The sequence below is a fragment of the Muscardinus avellanarius genome, assembly GCF_963383645.1.
Source record: "Muscardinus avellanarius genome assembly, chromosome: 15".
NCBI lineage: Eukaryota > Metazoa > Chordata > Mammalia > Rodentia > Gliridae > Muscardinus > Muscardinus avellanarius.
The window spans coordinates 29,201,846-29,223,774 of record NC_137801.1 but is presented as its reverse complement, the minus strand read 5'-3'; positions in this window follow the sequence as shown (position 1 = coordinate 29,223,774).

The following is a 21,929-nucleotide window of genomic DNA, read 5'->3' as shown; positions in this document are numbered from 1 at the left end:
CAACTGAGTTGATTCAATGAGTCATGGAGATAAAGTTCTTGTATTTTATTATTTAAAATTATGTACTGTAGAGTCACTTAGATATAATTTAGAGAATCCGATTCTTCACTTAGTAGACTCTTGGAATTTTAATTATTTTTTCTGTGTGCATGAGAATAAAAACAACTATTATAGAGGTGTAAATAAATAAACAATTTAAAGGGTTTCACATATTCCCTGGCAGATAGCAAACATGAAACAGTTTATTCTTCGGATGTGTTACTGATAATAAAAATATAATTAATGCCTGTTTCCTTCAAAGACCAGAGGCTATTGTTATTAAAATATGTGAACATGAAAGAAAAACAAGTGAGAAGCTTGTATCTACCTTCTAGGAATCACTTCATAGTGATTACTGGCCCATAGACATTTTTAGTGTGGAGACCTGAATGTCTGTTCTCTAGAGTCCTTTATCCATGCAGAGTGCTGCGCTCTCTTATTTCAAGTCACAATTTAATATGGGTCAAGGTTCTGGTATGTAATGATAAATGACAGTGAGAATAGCCTCTCCAAATGACAATAAATTAATGGGCCAAGACCACAGGTCTGCCTGCTTTGCTTACTAAGCTTTAAAATTAGCAAATAGCCCCCTGCATCTACATTATACATTTTTTATGGATACGATTTTCAGTACAAAGAGACCTCATGTTTCTAAGGAGTCATAGAGACTATTTTAAGTTTTAGGAACTTTAAATGAGATAGGTAGAGTTCCTGAAGGAAGTAATGACTCACTGGAGCTGAACTTTAACACCCGTTCAACATCTAATTAGTTGAATTAGAACCACTTTGAAGAGAGTTAATCAATTCTCTAGCTTTAGCTGCCCCAATGCTTCTAAAATTTGCTGATGTTATCATTGCATTGGAGGAAGACACGCTGTTTGCATGTTAATAGGAACATTTCTTCTTGGACTTTATTGTTACAAAAGAGAGTGAGCATGCATATATATATATATATATATATATGTGTGTGTGTGTGTGTGTGTGTGTGTGTGTGTGTGTTCTGAAAAATGAGGGCTTTACCAGGACAAGATTATGCCTTTACATGGAAAATAAGGTGAAGTAATATGTCAATCAAACATTGCAAGGCTGCTTGTTGCATGTAATGCAGCATGCACTAGAATTTAAATAAACATTTTCTAATATTGTTCATTCACATTTATGGTAATACAACTGTCTATGTTGACCAAATACTTAAGAAAGTGAATTGTTAACCACGCCACATAAGGATTTCAGAAAAATATTTTAATTGATTTCCCCAAATATCTTTGTCATTAAAACAAATTAACTTAGCTTTAGAGTATCCAATCTAAAATAGGCAAAAGCAGGCAGGTTTTAGTCTAAGCAATTACCATGTATATAGTGCTGCAATGTATCAGACCTGGGGCTCAGTGTTTTAAATACATGAACTCATTTAATCCATACAAAACTCCACACTGAATGGTTCTATTATTGTCCCCAGTCATTAATACCTAATTTGGAATGCACTTGAGAGGTTAGTGAATTTGTCCATCTGGCCAGGTTCTGAAGATGTCTCAAATTCAATGATAGAAAGCTATATTAGAAAATTAGATCCATCTAGATGTTAAGTATTTAATTAAGTAATTAATTAGTGATTTGTATTACACCTAATTATGGCTTAGCAGTTCCAAAATATGCTGTGCTCTCCCATGTTTGACCTTGTTTCCCTCAAGATATACAAGGACAGCAAATGCAAGTCAGAAAATGCAAATCACTGTAGGTAGTATATTCAAGAAATGATGAGCAAATATGCCTCCGTGTGAAATATTTGGCATTTATATAAATGTCTACAGCTTTATGACTGTCTACACTAAACTATCATTTCCCTTAGTTCAAATAGTACATGACCATCCTGAAATCCCTATGAGGAAAAAGGATCAAGTCACAGTTCTTGAATCCCCATTAGCAAAATCCTTGCCATTATGTGTTTGAAAAATCATAATATACTGAATGTTTGCATAATTTAATATTGCTTTTTATGCTATAATATTTATCCTCTCCAGTGTTATGTATAGAAGCCTACCAATGCCTAATGTGATATTTCATTGATTTTTTTTTGTGTGTGTCTGTTTGGGTATGTTACTGGGGATTGAATCCAGAGGGGTTTTACCTCCAAGCTATACTCCCAGTCCTATTTTAATTTTAATTTTGATACAGGGTTTTACAAAGTTGTGGAGGGCTTCATTAAGTTACCAGGGCTGGCCTTGGACCTGAAATCCTTCTGTCTTAGACTCCCAAGTACTTCATACCTCGCTTTTCCTTGAGTTTGTATTGTAATTCTTCACATTATTTTGCAATGACAACATTTTTCAAAAATGAACCCAGGGGACTCTGTACTCTAGCAATAATATTATAGTAACAATAATTCCTCACATGCTCAATAGTAGTCATCTAAGAAATTTGAATTTATTATCAACTAGTATTAAAATTTGAGAATAGGACAAACTTGATGCTCAAATGTGAGTGTAAGAATACTTCTTTCCACGAGGCATCTGTGCTGCCTTCCTTTTCAATACACTCAGCAGAAGAGTAAGCATAAATACCTTTATTACACAAGTATAGACTTTTTAGACTAAAAAATTACTATGAATCTGTCTTCCTTCTACTCCAAATTCCATTGATATTCCTCATTCTATATCCACTTTGAAAGTGCATTGTCAGCAAATGAAAGAACAAACATTAGAGGAGACTTGAGAGTGGATGACTTCTTGTATCATGTATGTTAAAAAAAAATTAGGCAGCAGTAGAGACTGCAAAAGTTTGTATTGGCAATGTCCACTGGAAATTGTAGTTTTTAATGAAATTTACTGCTTCAAGCCAAATTTAGCCTACTTTAACCCAGTGCAGCCATAGGAGACAAATGTTTGCTAGGTACAAAAAACTGGACTAGAATCAGGGTATAACTACCAGCCCTGCAGGTATTGGTCTAGCAAACGAAACCTATAAAATCCAAATCATCACTGGGTATCTAGAATCCATATTCCATATTAGGATAGATTTTTTCTGAAAAATAAATATATAAATATACGATAGTTTCACCTAAAAAAATAGAAAAAATATTCTCTGGTAAGAAAGAAAGCAAAAAGAAATATTGAAATGTTATCTTTAAGTCATCAAAAGCTTGGTATCAGACAAATGAAACTCTTATGTGAGATTATCATTTTTAATTTTGGATAAATTGCTATAATACTAGATGTCAACCACTAAGCCAAGAATGGGAAGGAGGGATGGGGAGGGAATGGGGTGGGATACGGGTGGGGGCTGACTGTGCGATGTGTGCATATATGTCTACAAAAGTTTGTATCCCACTATGATGTATGAATACAGTGCACCAATAAAAAAATTAATAAACTAAAAAAAAAGAATAGTATGGCCCAATGGAAATAAAATACTGTAGGGTAAGAGAAATACAACAATACTGGTTGAATGACAGCGATTAAATGTTATTTATCAGACATAAAGTATATAGAAATCTTTTAGCATCCTCTAAATGATGCAAAAGAATAATATTTTAATAAAACAGAAGATATTCAAATAAAAAATAGAATGAGTGCACAAAGGGAGGTTTTGATGAAATAAAAACGAAATATAGTTCCAAAGTTCCAATCTTAATTGGAGAGGTAACAGAATAGACTGAATCTTCTGGAACATGTAAACAATGTTTTATGTAAAATAACATGCAAGTTGTATTATAATTAAAATATAAAGAAGAAAATGATTGAAAATATATTAGATAAGAGGTACACAGAGCATCTAATGTTTGATGAGTAATTACTGTGCCTAAACACTCTTCATACTCTTCAGAGTGTGTGTGTGTGTGTGTGTGTGTGTGTGTAGTAATGGGGGCTGGATTTAGAAGTGTTCTACCACTGAGCCTCAGCTGTATTTTGTTTTTTAATTTGAAATGAGATCTCACTAAGTCCTGATGGTCTCACTAAGTTGCTGAGGCTGGCCTTGAAACTGTAATACTCCTGTCTCAGCCCCCGAAGTCCTGGAATGACAGGTGTATGCGCCATGCCCAGTAGTTCACACATATCATTATTTCCACAATCCATCTATGAATTTAGTACTTTTAATAGCCGGGCACAAATGAGTAGATTTCAAAAGGTAAGAAAGTTTTAACAAATACATTTTTTGGAGGGAAGGGCTCCATTTAGACCATAGGATTCAATATTCTTCTCTCAAATTATAACCATGAGGTAAACATCATACAAAAACCAGACTATTGTTAATGATTCAGTAATATTTATTCTAAATCATTTGCATAGAAAAGCATTAAAAAAGAAGTTAATTTTTAGTGTCAATTAATATGGTGCATGAGACTAAAGAGGACAATGTCTTAATATGCACTGGAGTGATAATTATTGTGGAATGCTCTGTAGCAATTATAAAAATAAAATATTTACATATACTATTAATAAAAGACCTCCAAAGTATATATGTTTGAGAAAAAAGTTCCAAAAAATAAAATACAAGTTATATTAAATGCAAATAATCATAGTTATAAGAACATTCTCCATGCTTATGCATCTAACGAAAATATGTAGAAATAAAGGGTGTAAGCTACAAGAAATTAGAGATTCAAGGGTGAATTCTGAGCAGAATGAGAACCTGAGTCTTATCTGAAATAGTGCAGATTTTTTATAAGGAGTGCTTCCTAAGATATTCCACATAAATCAAAAATAATTTTAAATGGCCATACAAGAATACACATTTTTCTTTAATGAAAATCAGTGTTTTTAAATGGCTTAATTTTGTTGGTGTATCTGTGATGGAGCCTGGCTGACAGCATTATGTGGTAGGTACGTATGATGGTGAATGGATATGTATTGATGGAAGGTATATCAGAATTGAAAGATATGTTGCAAAGACATTAAAAAATATTTTACACATTTTTTGCCCGGCATGGTGGCGCACGCTTGTAATCTCAGCATTCGGGAGGCTGGGACCAGAGGATCGCGGTTTGTGGACAGCCTAAGCTACTTATTCAGTTCTTTTGCAACTCAGTGAGACCCTGTTTCAAAAATAAAGAATAAAAAATAGAGCTTGGAGGTCAAATACCCCTGGGTTCCATCACCAGACACGGAAAAAATATATATTTTACCCTTTTTAGAAAAAAAGATGAATCCCTTAGATATCTAAGAATAAGCAGAAATACCAAAAATCTTATAAAAATAAATACTTCTTTAAATTTTTATGGTATTGGGGGTGAAACCCAGGGTCTTTTCTATTTCCAGGCTATACTCCCAGACCTATTTTACACTTTATTTGGAAACAGGGTCTCACTAAGTTGCTGAGAGCCTCACTCAGTAGCTGAGGCTGCTTTGAATTTGTGCGATCCTCCTGTCTCAGCCTCCTAAGCACTGGGATTGCAAGTGTGTGCCACCACACCCGGCCCCAAAAAACACTTCTTTAAAGCAGTGTTATAGCCTGGCGTGGTGGCGCACGCTTATAATCCCCACACTTGGGAGATGGAGACAGGAGGATCGCAGAGGTTCGAAGACAGCCACGTTGGTTTAAGAGACCCTGTTTCTACATTAAAAAAAAGTATAAAATAGGTCTGGGAGTGTAGTCCTTGGGAGTGTAGCTGGAGATAGAAGGGCTTCCAGGAACCCCAGTACCACCAAAAAATAAAAAAGTTAAAAAATAATATAAAACAGTGTTATATCATTTTTATAATCATCTTTACTAAAATTCAGACAACATGTAGATTTTGTAAAGCCACTACAATTGTATAAGACTGTTAAAAAATTTAGCCCAGAATTGTGTTGCATGCCTGTAATCCCAGTACTTGGAGGCTGAGCCAGGAGGATTGCAATTTCGAGGCCAGCATTAGCAGTTTGACAAGAATTAATTTTAAAAAAGGGGAGGTGTAGCTCTGAGGTGGAATACCACTATGTTCAATCCGTAGTACAAAAGAAGCTAACCAATATAATGTAAACTGAATCTAACTGAAAATAAAAGGGATGATACATTTTAATAACGGGAGTAAACCCATATTTTCTCACTATCTTTCAGTGTTATTTGTTATTTTTTGTTTTGGAACGGAAGAAAAAGTGGTAGAATTACAGATTCTGCTCTAAAGCTTGTGTTTAACTCTGACTACTTCTGTTCTAATTTATCATAAATGTGCCTGTAACAGTGATGAGTCTTTTCCACAGGAAAACAAAGTTCAACTATTTAAGAATCATTGGATTGAATAGCTATGTAAATGCAAAATTTGGGGGGAGATGCAAAAATAATCAATATCACACCATGGCTTTTGGGGCTTTGTATTTTTCTGCCTCAGTTACCACTTGGATCCCACTGACTGCTGACTCCACAGCCAGGACAGAGCATACCCCAACATCTTGACACACAGTCCTCACAGCCATGGCTTATGTCTACCCCAACTCTGACTCCTTTTCAAACTAGGAATGAGCTCAAGGACTCTGTCTTCAGTCCTATAACGTATTCATTTTGTTGTTGGAATGGCTTCAGGTATGGAGCCTCATGCATATACTCATTCTTTGGAGAGCCCTCTTTAAAAAAGTAATTAAATTTTTTAAATTTTTTATTGGTGCATTGTAGTCATACATCTTAATGGAGTACAAGATGGCAGAGGCATACATGCACACATCACTCTTTTAGCCCTTCCCCAGTTTCCTCCTCATTCCTTGCCCCTCCCTTATATTTGACATATAATCATGGATTTCATTAACAAAGTCTTGGTATAAATAAATGTATGCTAATTACATAAAAATGAAAAGCATAGAAGATATGAAGAAACAGAATCCTATTGCCTGAAGGTGATCACAGTTAATATTTTCATTTACTTCCAATTTTTTTTCTATCCATTTTACATTTTTATGAACATGCTAAACAAGTGTTTATTATTCAGTTCTATCATTTACTATTTCATTATAAAATTTTTCCCAAATCATTAAAATTTTCTAATAAATATTTATTAAGCTCATGGTTTTTTATTACTGGATGAAATATGACTTGCAGTTTCTCTATTGTTAGGTATTTAAATCATTTTATCACTGATAAAATAGTTACTCTCTCATCTTTAAACTTAAACATGTGCCTGTATTTTTTAATTATTTTCAATACATAAATTTTAAAAGTAGCATTATAGGCTTTAGTAATGGCACCATTACTTCATATCTATGTTCATATTGCCAAGAATCTTCCTGAAATTTTTTCATTACAACTCACAGCACATATTACTTATTTTTCAGAGCTCTTTCAATCACTACTAAGTAATCAAAACAAGCTTATCAATTTGAGAAATATAATATAGCACCCTTTCAATTATATAGTATTTGAAGATGTTTATGCTTTCCTGCTTTACTTTCAACTAATTATAACTTCTTCATTTGAATATTATATAATTAGCTGATCTTGTGCAATTAAATATCATTATATTGTTCCCTTAGATACTTCCACATACTCCCCACATAAATAAAGGTACATCTATCTACTCTTCCTTTTTTTTTGTTTGTTTAAAATACATGCCCATTGTTACAAGTATATATTAATTAAAATACTACTGTCATAATTGGATAACACTTTTTGTATTGATGCCTTTTTTAATTGTAAGTTTACAAAGAGCTAAGAAATACCACATTAAAAGTGGTGGGAAATTAAATATGAGATAACATCTACCTATGTATGTATTACCTACCTACCATCATTACATATATCAATACTCCAAATGAACTGCACACAGGTCACTAAGGTTTGACAAAGGAGTTGGTAATCTAGAGCTTCTGCAACTCCAATTTCATAGAGGAGTTGTTTTTTGTCTTCTTTTTACTAATTTTTGAGGTACTTGGAACTGAACCCAGGGCATTCTACCTCCAAGCTACACCTCCAACCCTATTTTTCAATTTTTAATTTTGGAAACAGGGCCACACTAAGTTGCAGAGGACCTCAGTAAGTAGCTGAGGCTGTCCTCAAACTGAAATCCTCCTGTTTGAGGATCTCAGTTTGAGCCTCTCAATTACTGGGATTATAAGTGTGCACAACCACGCCTAACTTTCATAGATGAGTTTTATAATTTGGATTTAGAATGTTTCCCAGACCTCATGTACTCAACAAGGTGTCATGTTGGAGGCAAGGCTTGATTTCTTGGAGTGGTAGCTGGATATGTGGCTTTTAAGACTATGTATATATTATATATATGAATATATATGTGTGTTTGTACATATATATACATATATACACACATATATATATGTGTGTGTGTGTATTTTCTCTTTCTCTCTATATACGTGTGTGTGTGTTGTGTGTGTGTGTTGTGTGTGTGTGTGTGTGTGTGTGTGTGTAATGTCCTTCTTCTCTTTATGTTCTTTCTTTTGCTTCTGGCCTCACTGATGTGAACAGAATTGTCCTCATGCTCTCTTTCTTTGATTTTTGGTGCCATGCCCTGAGCTCTGAAGATATGACCTGGTCCAATATTGACTGAAACCTCTGAGTCCTCCAGGGTGGTGAGCAAGAAAGTCTTCTTTCCTCTAAGTTGTGGTAGTCAGTTATTTTGAGTCACATCAGTGAGAATGCTGACTGAAACAAGGGGAATTATGATTCTTAGAGAAAGGTTTTCTCAGAAAGGGTATAAAAATGTATACAAATGATTTGAGAAAAATTTTAGATGGATAAATATCTGGCATATATAGATAGGAAGATGTGGGACTGATTCATGAAAACTTTAATTTCAATTTTTTCAAATTTGCTTCATAGGCATTGTATAGAACCACCCACCCCGCAAATGCATAACATCAGCACCACCACAGAAATAAAGGGATATAAATGAGAGAGGGGCTTTGAAGAATGACTCGTAACTATTATTCTCTATCTTATTTATAGCAACTTTTGCAAATTGCTCAATTTCATAAATGTTTTTTTAAAGATGATAGAAACTTGTAGCAGACATATTTCCTAAACAATCACACACACACACACACACACACACACACACACACACACACAAATAGTTTAAAGCAGAAAAGGGAGGATCTAGCATTTGAAATTTTGAGTTCTTCCATGCTTAATGCCATGAAGTAGATACATTAATTAAAACAAATAATGGAATCAACAATAACCATGTTGCCCCCACCCCACATACAAATCTAGATATTTTTAATAAAAAAAGTGGTAGTGCATGCAATTAATCCCAGGAGGATCACAGGTTTAATGCCAGCTCATGGTAATTTAGGAAGATTCTGTTTCAAAATAAAAAAATTAAAAGGGCTTTGGGTGTACCTCAATGGTACAGAGCCTTGGGTTCAATACCCAGTACTCCATGCACACGAGCACTTTCTTTGCTTGCGCTTTAATTTTTTTATGGTTTGGGCATAAAGAGGAGAGTCTTGTATCAGATCTCAACTTCTTTTCCTTATATAAAGATGTAGTAAAACATGCTCCGTGCTCTATTCAAACATTTCCCACCTAATGCCAGGAGATTTGCTGCCTTTCTATTCCTTCAACATTGAGGAATTGTTCTAATGATCAAGTGATAACTCTAAGCTATTATTTCAATCACATGACTTGTACCAGATTGTTGACTCTGCTTACCTGGTTGTGAAGCAATTGTGAGTTTCCAAATTCACCACATATTATATATTTCTCTTTTGAAGAATATGACTTTTCAGATAGTAGAATACCCTTTGCTACTCAGAAACACATCTATGACCCATCAAAGAAATGCAATGATTAATTTATAGAATAGTATGAACCAATAAAGTTTACATACTTCAGATTTTCTAGAATGCTGCTTTTGCATACATTAATTTGATTTGACTTTATGCCCACTCAATCCTCACCAAATCCAGTTACAAATCATGCAATAAAATTATTATACAAAAATAAATCAAATATAATGTTTTTTACTGTATTTCAATTAGTTTCATATGGTTAAGTCTATATTTTTCAGTATCTTTGTGTCTCTAAGGACTTTATCTGAATCCCCTTTTATATTATTTATAATCTCTATTGTGGTTTCATATAGGTTGGATGCTCTTAATAAATACTTTTTCATACTTTAGATTTATTTAAAATGTATAAAGTAGCAGATAATTTGGAAAAGTTTAATATAAACATTAGCAATAAAATAGAAACTACTGCCTTTTAGAAATAATCTTTGGAAAACTACAACAAAAATTTTATAACAATAAGGAAAGAAACTGAAGAAACCCTTAGAAGATGGAAATAACCCCCATGTTCTTGGATAGGGAGAATAAACATTATCAAGATAGCCATATTGCCCAAATCAATCTATAGATTCAATGCAATTCTTATAGAAATACTAATGACATTCTTCATAAAACTAGAAAAAGTGGTCTTAAAATGTTAATGGAACTATACTGAACACATCAAAATACCTGATTTCAAACTATACTATAACAAAAGGAACATGGTGGCATTGGCACAGAAACAGACATGTAGACCAATGGAATAGAACTGAAAATATAAAAACAAATATTCACAAGTGTAGCCTGTTTATTTTTACATATCCTAGAACATATCCTAGAAAAAGACAGCCATTTTTAACAAATGGTGCTGGGAAAACTGGGTATCCAAATATAGAAGAATGAAAATAGATCCCTATCTCCCAGCCTGCACAAAGTTCAATTCGAGATGAATAAAAAATCTTAGAAATTAGACCAGACACTATGCAATTACTAGAAAAGGTCATAGGACCAACTCTTGAGCATATAGGAACTGGTAGAAACATCCTCAAACGCACCCCCAAATCTCAGGAAATAAAATGAATAATAAATGGAATGACATCAAAATAAAAAGCTTTTGCACAGCAAAGGAAACAATCAAGAGCCTAAAGAGAAAGCCTGTAGAATGGGAGAGAAATCTTTGCTAGCTACTCCTTTGCTAAAGAACTAATATCTATAACATGTAATTAATGCAAACAATTAAACATAAAAACCCAATCAAATCATGAGCAATAGAACTAAACAGACATTTCCACAATAAAAATACAATTGGCCAATAAATTTATTAAAAATGTTCAGCATAACTCACAGTAAGGGAAATGCAAATTAAATCAGAGATTCCTCCATTTATCATCAGTTTAAATGACAATCATTAAGAATACAAACTATGCTGGTCATGGTGGCTCACGCTTGTAATTCCTGCGCTTGGGAGGCGGAGACAGGAGGATCCCTCTGGTTCCAAGCCAGCCGTGCTGGTTTAGGAGACCTTGTTTCCAAATAAAAATATAAAAATAGGTCTTAGAGTGTATCCTGGAGGTAGAAGGGCTTCCAGGAACCCCAGTACCACCAAAAAAAAAAAAAAAAAGAATACAAACAATAACAAATTACAGTAAGGATGTGAGAGGAAAAAGGAACTCTCATATACTCTTTGTAGAATTATGAATTTGTTTAGACATTATGAAAGTCACTTTTAATGTTCCTTGAAAAACTGGGAATAGAACTACCATAGGACCAATATATACCACTCATTGGTATCATTTCTACAGAAATAAAGTAAAAATATTATAGTGATACATGCGTACCCATGTTTATAGCAGCATATCTTTCCAGTAACCAAATTATTGAATCCACCCAGGTGTTTGTCAACAGATGAATTGGTAAAAAAAAATGGTATATACATATGATAGAGTTTACTCGGTCATAAAGAACAAAACGATGCCATCTTCAGATAAATGAATTAGAACTGGAGAATATTATGCTAAATACGATTAGTCAGTCCCCAAACGTCAAGGTTCTCTATCAGTTGAGGCTCAATCGGGAAAATTGAAACAACTGGTTATTTCAAGTACTGCTACAATTATCTTGGCAAATATATGTTAACAAGACTGCCAAGGAGCCAACTTCGGGGAAGACCATCATTAATTCTCCAGGCCACATCTGTATGAATCTGGACATTGCAGACACTTAAGAAGCTGCTCCTCTGCTCAGTGATGTGTGCTGTCTAGATTGGTGCTTCCCAATGAATTGCACACCTGCTTTTGCAAAACCCCAGGTCAGTTGAGGACCACATGCTTTGCCAGAGTAACAGAGACAGATGCAGAGTTCAAAGAGTGAGCGAGGTTAGAAAAAGTTTCAGAATCCTACATCCATTTATTCATTAGTCTTGATACTCCTTGTAATATTTGTTTATCTTTTGTATGACGTTAAAGTCAGCCTCAAGCCTAAAGCAGCTCAGGTTTACATATGTCACATGCAGTCAAAAAAATTCTAATCAATACCAACCCACCAGTGTGTATGGCATTATCCACCACCTTGTTAACCTAGACTTTTCACAATAAGGCTGTCTATTTCTGACTCAGCCCCCCCGAAAAAAAATCAATCTTTGGTAATAAAAATACAAAAAATAATGTTTCCACTATGCTATTATTTCTTCTTTTTTATTTCAAAAGACTTACCTAGCTCTGTGTTTCTTAGCAGTTAGAGGCTAAACAGAAGTTTAGGGGATGAAAATCATTCAAGAACATATATGGCTTTAAGCCAGCAGACACACTGCTGATGACACTTCTTCTTGTTTCTGTATCTTCATTATGGGCTTCCTGGTGCTTCTTCCCATCTTTAGACTTTGGTGTCCATGACCCTCTTTGTTCCCTTCCTGCTACGCTGGACTGACACCACTGCATTTCAGTTCCTCTCTATGCCCAGATCCATGATTTCACAGTATTTTTTTCTGATTCTGAATTATATCCTGACTCGATTAAATCTTAAAATCATTTGAAAGAAAAACGATGCTCTTTTCATGGACATATTAATATCATTTGAATTTATTATGACATTGCAAAATTATTGGATTCAGTTGCTACAAAATTAGTCTAATTTCCTCCGCAAGGCAGCTTAGAAAAACAAGCAAGCAAACAATCCACCAAACCAAAGCATGGCCTCTGCGGCTATTTCAGCCCTAGGATTTTCTAAGTTTGATTAACAGAATGTTGATGGCAGTGAGAAAACCATGAACTAGAAAACTGCTGATTTGAAGCCACATAGAGATAGAGCCTGAGGTACAGAGATAGAGTGATTCAGGTTAAGGAAAATACTATAGTGCACAACATAGTGTTTCTCTTCCTATTTCAAGTTCAGAAGGGTTAGAGAGGATTTTTAGCTCCATGAACATAAACTTATTACATTAGTTAGCATTGTGCGGAATGTGGTACTGCATAGAAAAGGCACAAACTTAGGCCTCAAAACACTCCTATTGAATCTATACTTTGTCACACAGCAGCTGAGTGACTTTAAGTAATGCATTCATTTCTGAGATTCAGGAAATTCTCCAAAACTCCCATAGTAAAAACTAGGACCTGAGATAATGTAAATTGTTTCATTTTAGATACAAGATGATCAGAAAGACAGAGATTAAAACCAATATGGTAGTATATAAGTGTCTTTTTACTACTACTTACAACTTTTGTCACTAGTGTGACCATTTTCCTACTCTCCCTTACTACATCTTTGCCATTATTTCATTTCTATAATATAAGTGAGTAATAATAAGACAGATTTTAAGTCTCAAGTAAATATATTAGTACAGCTGTGACACTGCTTCCAAAGGCACTTAGATATAGCTAAAACATGTCTCTAATTCTAGAAAATCTGTATAGCCTCTGACTTTCTGTGTTTTTTTTTTCCTAAAACACTGTCTCCTTGTCTTGTTCTCATTAAAAAATTATGTGTGAGTCTGGCATGGTGGTGTGCACTTGAAATCCCAGCATTTAGGAGGCTGGGATAGAAGGATCTTGGTTCATGAACAGCCTCAGCTACTACTTAGTGAGGCCCTTTGCAACTCAGTGAGAACCTGTTTTAAAATAAATAATAAAATATAGGGCTGGGAGTGTAGTTCAAAGGTAGAATGCCTTTGGATTCCATTCCCAGTACCACACACACACACACACACACACACACACACACACACACACACACACAATATGTGTGAAACTAAATTGTCTTGTTTCTTAAAACAAATTGGTGGTTGTTATAGGGGGAAAAGTGAAAGGACAGGCTGGAAGATAATATTAGATATAATTTTCATCTGTGAGCCAAATCACAAAATCACATGACAAGAGAAATAGAAATGTAGGCCAGCTGTGGTCCAGACAAAAAAGAAAATGGGGTTTTGTGAGCACAGTGCAATTTAAGTCATATTTCTTCTTTTCCAGAGTGAAATATGCTTCGCTCATTTCCTCTTCCCTTCTCATGTTCTCACACTGACATATATACTCATCCTAGTAAATCTCATTAAAGTCATATACCAATCCCAACGTGTTAGATCTCCACAAAAGGAGAAAGTTTCTCTGGAAGATTCTATGTGGCTCCTGTTGGCTTCCTGACTTTTCAACACATAGCTAATTTATAGTGGTTTTGCTTGTAAGTGAAACAAATAGCAGTAATGCCCAGTACACTGGGTTCAGCCCGGGGGACAACTGTCAGGAGCTGAGATCCTGCTGGAAAATTATGTAAAATGCCATCATTCTTTACGCCATTCTGCATGAAGAATTTGTTTTTTTGTGACCTGCAACTACATCTACCCTCTGAAAGTTTCTTCTCATTTACTATTTTACTGCTAAAATTTGAGGTGAACAATGAAAGGGCTTTTGTATGTGCTGAATTATATACTTCTACAAATTCATATGTTGAAGTCCAAATCCCAAGATTTCAGAATGTGGCTTTATTTGAAGATAGGGTCTTTAAAAGGTAATTAAGTTTAAATAATGGCACTAGGGTAGCTCTTAATCCATTATGACATTTTTTTCATATAATAAAGTCAGGTGTTAATTGTTAAGAAAATGAAAAGACCCTCTGTTATTTCAGCCTGTGATCCTATAGGGAGGTGGTGGGACCTATTGGAAGAAAGATCATTGGGGGGGTGCCCTTGAAGGAGAAATTGAGACCCTTATCTCTTCTTCTATCTCTTTACTTCCTTGCCACCCTAATGTGAATGGCCTTGATCAGCTATGTGCTCCCCACCAGGCTGTACTGTATTACCACAGACCCTCAAACAAGGAAGCCAACCAGCCATGGACTGAAACCCCTGAAACCATGAGCCCAAATAAACCTCTTCTGTTTTTATTTTTTTATTTATTTTAGTTTTAGTTTTTTGTGGATCATATTGAAAATGGCACACATTCAGACAGTGCTTGATGCCCATCTGCTCCTAATTTCACTTTCTCCTCCCACAAAAATGAGTGTCTAGGTTGACCATGCTATATTCATACTTTGACACATATTCGAATGTAGCTCCTGCATTAATCAACCTCAGCCTTCTTCCTCTCCTACCCTTGGATTCTAGCTTTGCTGAGGTTTTCCCTCCAGTTTCTGGAGTCCCTTTTGTATTCCCAATACTTTCTAGTTTGGGTATATTAGATAAAACATATGTCCCTTCTTTTTCTGACCTTGGCTGATCTCACTTAACATAATGTTCTCCAGGTCTTTCCTTCTTCTGGTGAATGACATGATTTTGTTCTTCTTTTAGCTGAGTAGAATTCCATTGTGTGCATTTCCCATAATTTTGCAATCCATTCGTCTGTTGATGGAGATCTAGGTTGGTTCCATATTTTGGCTATTAGGAATTGTGCTGCTATGAACATGGGGATGCATATGTTACTGTAGTTCTCTGATTTCAACCCCTTTAGAAAGATATGCAGGAGTGGTATAGCCAGATCATATGGTGAATCCATTCTCAGTTTTCTAAGGAATCTCCACACTGATCTCCATAGTGGCTAAACTAGTTTGCACTCCCACCAACAGTGTAAAAAATTCCCTCTTTCCCCAAATCCTTGCCAGCATATTTTGTTTTTGACTTCTTAATGCTTGCTCCTCTGATTGGGGTTAAATGGAATCTCAGCGTAGTTTTGATTTGCATTTCCGTGATGGCTAGTGATGTTGAACATTTTTTCATGTATTTATTGGCTATTTGCTTCTCTTTTATATGGTGAATAATGTGTTGATTTGTGTACGTTGGACCAGAATTACTTTTCTGGGATGAAACCAACTTGGTCATGGTGTACACTTCTCTTGATATAGTTTTGAATGTGTATAGCTAGTGTTTTGTTTAGAATTTTTGCATCTATGTTCATGAAGGATATTGGTCAGTAATTTTCTTTTCTTGAGGTATCTTTATTTTGTTTTGATAATAATGTGATACTGGCCTCATAGAAGAAATTTGGGAGAATTCCATCTCTCAATTTCCCAGAACAAGTTGTGAAGTATTGGGATTCTTCACTGAAGATTTTGTAGAATTCAGCTAGAAACCCAACAGGGCCTGGGCTTTTCTTTGATGGCAGAATTTGTTTATTTCTGTTTCTATTTCTTTGCTTGCTATTGGTTGGTTTAGGCTTGCTATGCCCTTTCAGTTTAATTTAGGTAGGTATATATGCTTAGAAATATATCGATGTCTTCCATGTGTTTCAGTTTATTGAAGTATAATTTTTTTAAATAGTTTCTGATAATCCTTTGAATTTCCCCACAGTCTTTGATGATGTCTCCTTTTTAATTTCTGATTTTAAAGATTTGTAGTTAGTAGAGTATTTAAGTATAGAGATATGAGATAGCTTAAATATAAAACAAGAAAATATAGTAAGAGAAAAAAGAAGAGTTTTGAGAGAAGAGAGTAGATAGGTTAGAGTGAGGAAGTTTCTAAAAAGAATGGGGGAAGGAGCAAATAAACATGAATAAAGTATCAAAACAATCAACAAAAATTAACAATTATAAATCAAAGACAAAAAAAGAAAAAAGGAATAAGAGAAACAAAAAAGGACAAAAATAAAATAAAATTAAAAAAATATCTAGCAACAGTGTGAGAGACAAACAAAATAAAACAAAGCAAAACAACAACAACAAAAAACAGTTGTCCTGCTAATTTACATACATAGAGCTGGGGCCCGTATAACATCTGTACATCTGTTCATTGTGGTAGATTTTGGAGTATATTCCAATGTGTTGCATTTGTTCTGTAACCAATTGTCTGCTTTGAATCCACTCTATGAATGTTTGCGCCCCTCTATCAGCTCTGACAGTTCTGTGTTTAGGTGTCGGGGCATCGCATCGGCAGAGGATGTCCAGTGTAGTCTTGGAGCGATTCCTTGTGACCCTGTGCAGGTACTGTGCCTTGAGCACCTTCCCTGTGTCTCTAGAGGTTCTAATTGGACTACCGCTGGGATGGGCTGCTTAGTTTTAGCCCACTCAGATACCGCAGCTGCTCTGGGTGGTCTTCGATCTCCACAAGGTACCGAGTAACATAAGTGGCTACCTGACTATCCTGCTGTCGAGTCTCTCTGTAGGGCATGCTGTGCTTCTGTGATTGATACCTCTGGTAAGTGCATGGGCTTTTGAATCTTTTTCTGCATCCCTGAAGTGTGGCGCTGGTCACTTAAGATGTTGGAGCTCTGCTGCTGCTTTCTGCATTTCAAGTATTTGGGTTATTTTTTGGAGAATTTTTCAGGCTGCAGTGCTGAAGTTGACAGTGCCAGAGCTGGCACTCATGGTTTGGGCTGGTGGCCCAAAATGGCTCTTGTGGCTCAGCTAGTTGCCGCACCATGTCAGTTGCATACTCAGGCTTTTTGGAATGGATCTCGCAGTTCAGGGTACTGGATTCCTTCCACTGTGATTCCTGTTTCTGTTCTGGTTCATGAGCTTTGTTTTTTTGTTTGTCAAGATGCTGCCTTCTCAGTAGTTGACTTTATTTGTTCCAACTACTGAGATGTGCTGCATCATGCAGTCGTCATTTTGAATCTTAAATCTTTTCAGTATAAATTTATTTTCACATTGACAGAAAACTGACTAAAACATCCTCCCATTACAGGTCTAGAGGTTTAGTAGGACAAAATGATTTGGAAAGAGGGCCCAGAGTATCTTTCACAGGATCTCTGCCCAGAGCCACTTCAGTACCTTTCTTTATATTTTGCTGCTGTGTGGTGGCTTAAAAGGGCCTATGCATGGTCCTAGCTGATGACTTGGGGTGAAACAGTGGTAAGCCTTGCTGGTATCTACACTTGCATGATGTTAAGTCTGCAGGATTCATGGGATGGGGTTTCTCTTGAGATCCAATAACAACAGAGACATTTTCAGTATGTGACATCAAACTGGGAAAGATTCAGGCACTGAATTCCAACCCATGAGTCAGCCATTTGGACTGATCCCAGAAAAGCCACAGGGGCATCATTGCCAAGCGTGCCTAGGGTGCTAGAGTGTTAAGACTTAGCATCTGCCTTGTTGGGTATCAGACTCTGGACTGGCTACTCCTTTCTACTTGTTTACTTCTCCATTTTGGAACAGGAATGCATAGCCTATGCCGCTTCTACTATTGTATTTTGGAAATTGTTCACTTTTATATTTCACAGACTCACAGCTAAAAAAAAAGTTGCTTCAGGTGTGCTTTGAGTCTCATCCTCTGTGTTAGCAGCTTTTCATCACAGGGAGAAAACAACTGAGAAAAACAGATTAGGAGGAAAGACTTATTTTGGCTCATAGTTTCAGGGGTTTCAGAACAAGGTCAGCTGGCTCCATGACAGAAACATGACAAAAGAAAATGGCAGACAAAGCTGCTTACCTTGTGGCAGCCAGAAGACAGAAGGCCAGGAAAGGGCCAGCGATAGGACACGCCCTTTTAGGGCACTGCCCATTGACCTTCAAATTGGCCCCACCTTCTTTAATGTCCTCCAGCTTAAAAGAATTGCATCAGATTTTAATGTATTATTGGATTTATTCTCTTTATGAAGTCAGAGGCTTCATGATCTAATTACTTCCCTAAAGCCTCAGAACCTTGCTGCATTGAGCACTGAGCCTTCAACAAATGAGTCTTTGTGGCAAACTTTATATCCAAACCATAACACTTGCATCTTTTTCAGATGGGACTCTGAACTTTGAAATTTTTGAGTTGGTGCTAGAATAAGTTAAGCGTTTGGGACTGCTGGGATAGAATGGATATATTTCATATGTCAGAAAGACATGCATTTTGGAGGAGTAAAGAGGAATGTTATGGTCTGAGTATTCCCTCCAAAACTCATATTGGAACTTAATCCTCAAAGTCATGTATTAGTGGTGTTTGGAAATGGAGAATTTGGGAAATAATTAGGATTAGGGGAGGCCATGAGGTTGGGGCCTTAGGATTGCATTAGTGACTTTGTAAAAGGAGAAAGAGAGACCTGAGTTAGTATGTTTGCTTTAGCTCACTGTGATTATTTTAACCAAATCATGACCCATCAAGAAGCCATTCATCACATGCCAACCGATGCCAATGCCATGCTCTTAGGCTTTCAGAACTGTGAGATAAACAACCCCATTTTTCTTAAAATTACCTGGCCTATGATATTTCTTTATAGAAACATAAAATGGACTAGAACACAGCAATTGCTTTCTTTTTCTCCTGCTCATCTTTCTCTGTCCATTATTCTCTTCTTTTTTTCTTTGGTTTTCTCCTTCTCTCTTCCATTGTTTCTATTTTACCATGCCATATTTTTCTTAGATTTTGAAGAATTTACAAGAAAAATGAGTATCAAAATAGTACAATGGGAATTTCTATCTTTATATCTTTTAGTTATTTCCTCAAAAATAGGTTTCTATATGTTTATCCAGCTTTAGGATTCAAACTGCATGTAGGTAGCTTTTATCCCCTTCACAGCCTCATTTTAGGCTCTCTCTCTCAAAAAAGAGATTTGCTGAATTATGTATGTATGTGTATATAGGTACACACACACACACACACACACACACACACACACACGTATGTGTATCTACCTAACATCCATCTAATTTCTTTTGCTGAGTCACACAGCAAAGTCAAAAGTTCGAGGATGCTCTCCTCCTTAGGGTACCCATCTGTGCTTGCTGGTTTATGAAATATCTAAGGATAAGGAAGGATACTCTTCAGTGTATGTTAACATAGAATTAAATAGTGCAGCTGTTCAGAAATCTCTATGGTTCCTATTGCTTAACAAATTATTGTTAAATCTGTACAAATAAAGGCACAAGAGATTATCCTTTGTTCTTAATTATGCACACATACACACAGACATCAGCACACTTGCTTCCATAAACCCTGGCTTGGAAGTGAAGGGAAAGAAAACTTTATATTGCTAATAATTACTCACGGAGCCTCAAAGTCTAAGATTTAATGTTGTAAACTTGTCAGCAGGTGCTCTGCTAATGCTGAGCTGAACAATGTTCCACAAAATCTTGCTGTGTCCTTTGGAAAAAAGCCCACAATAATAAGAGAGAAAAATTAACTATTAAGATACATTGAGCAAATGTTTCTAGAATTGGAATCTTCGTATTTTCTATTTTCTTTCTCTTGACAAAAATTACTTTTGTACAAAGAAAAAGACTTACTAAGTGACACAAATTTTCTAAAGCTTCCTCATGATTTTTCTCTGCTCTTCAAATGTGAGTTGAAGCCAGAATAATGTACTTGATACATTAATATTACCTATTTTTTCAAGTAAAATGTATTTAAAATTAAAGTTTAAATTCCACAGCCTGTTATGATATCAGGAATCTCCTACTTATTCTCAAATAAATGACCTTTTTCTGCTCTTTCTGAAAGTTTTTAAATTTTTTATCTTTGAAATTTTTTATTTATTTATTTAATTTTGGTGGTACCGAGGGTAAACCCAATAGCTTTTCTACCTCTGAGCTACACGCCCAGACCTACTTTCTATTTTATTTGGAAACAGGGTCTCACTAAGTTGCTGAGAGCCTCACTAAGTAGCTGAGGCGGGCTTTGCAAGTTCGCAATCCTCCTGTCTCAGCCTCCCAAGTGCTGAGATTACAAGTGTGCGCCACCACGCCCAGCCTAAAAGTTCTTTTCTTTAGGAAGCATGTGTTGGGTTTTTTATTCATTTTAGTTAGGATTCAGAGAAAAGCAATTTCCAGGAAAATTCAGTCTAAGAATACTGTATTTGAGAAACTCTTATTTACTTTGACAATACTCCAGGATCATTGGCAAAGGGAATACAACCAACTGAAAAGGAGAATTGATTCATTCTACGGAAGAATATTTTTAAAGTAATTCATAACTTAATGCCTTTGAAAAAGAATTCTACTGGGAAAAATATCAAATTAAATGCAAGCAAAATGAGAGAAATGAAATTTTGTTCTTGCATAATTATTTTGATGTCTAGAAGATAGATGAATAAGAATAAAAATTTAAAAATTTATAAATAACCATCTCATTTTATTGGTACCCCCATATTATGTGTTGTGAAATTTTCATGTAAAAATATATAGAATTTTATGTGGGAGGCAGACAGGAGGATAAGAGCAGCCAGCATCAGTAACTTAGTGAGACACTGTTTTAATATAAAAAAAATGGCTGGTGGGAGTATAGGTCAGAGGTATGGTTCATATACTTCAATCCCCAGTACCACAAAAACAAATATGCATATATATATTCTATATATTTATGTTATACATATACTCTCTATATATTCATATGTATTCTCTGTATGTAGGTACCCCATATTTATACTATATATATATATATATATATATATATATACATATACTATGTATATGTATATATATATATATGTATATATATGGGACATTTTTGGAACATTTAAAGATGTTCCTTGTCTTCTGGGTACTCTTTCTTTCTTAAGATTGTTCTCATGCATTTTGTTCCAGCAATGACCAGCTGAGCATGGAGCACTTCTCCCTGAATTTCACTGTGGGTGTGAGGGTATGAGTTACCTGGTAGGAGAGGTGCATTTAAGGAATGATTGTGCTGTGTTCTCAAATTATCTTGTCAGTGAAAGATAAAACCTTAGAAATGGGTGAAAACTTGGTGATGCTTCCATTTAAAGGGTAAGTGGAGAAGAAAAAAAAGTTGTACTTTCTATAATAACATATTAAGACCTCAACTCAAAAGAAAACTTTGGTAATTGGGCTTAGTATCCC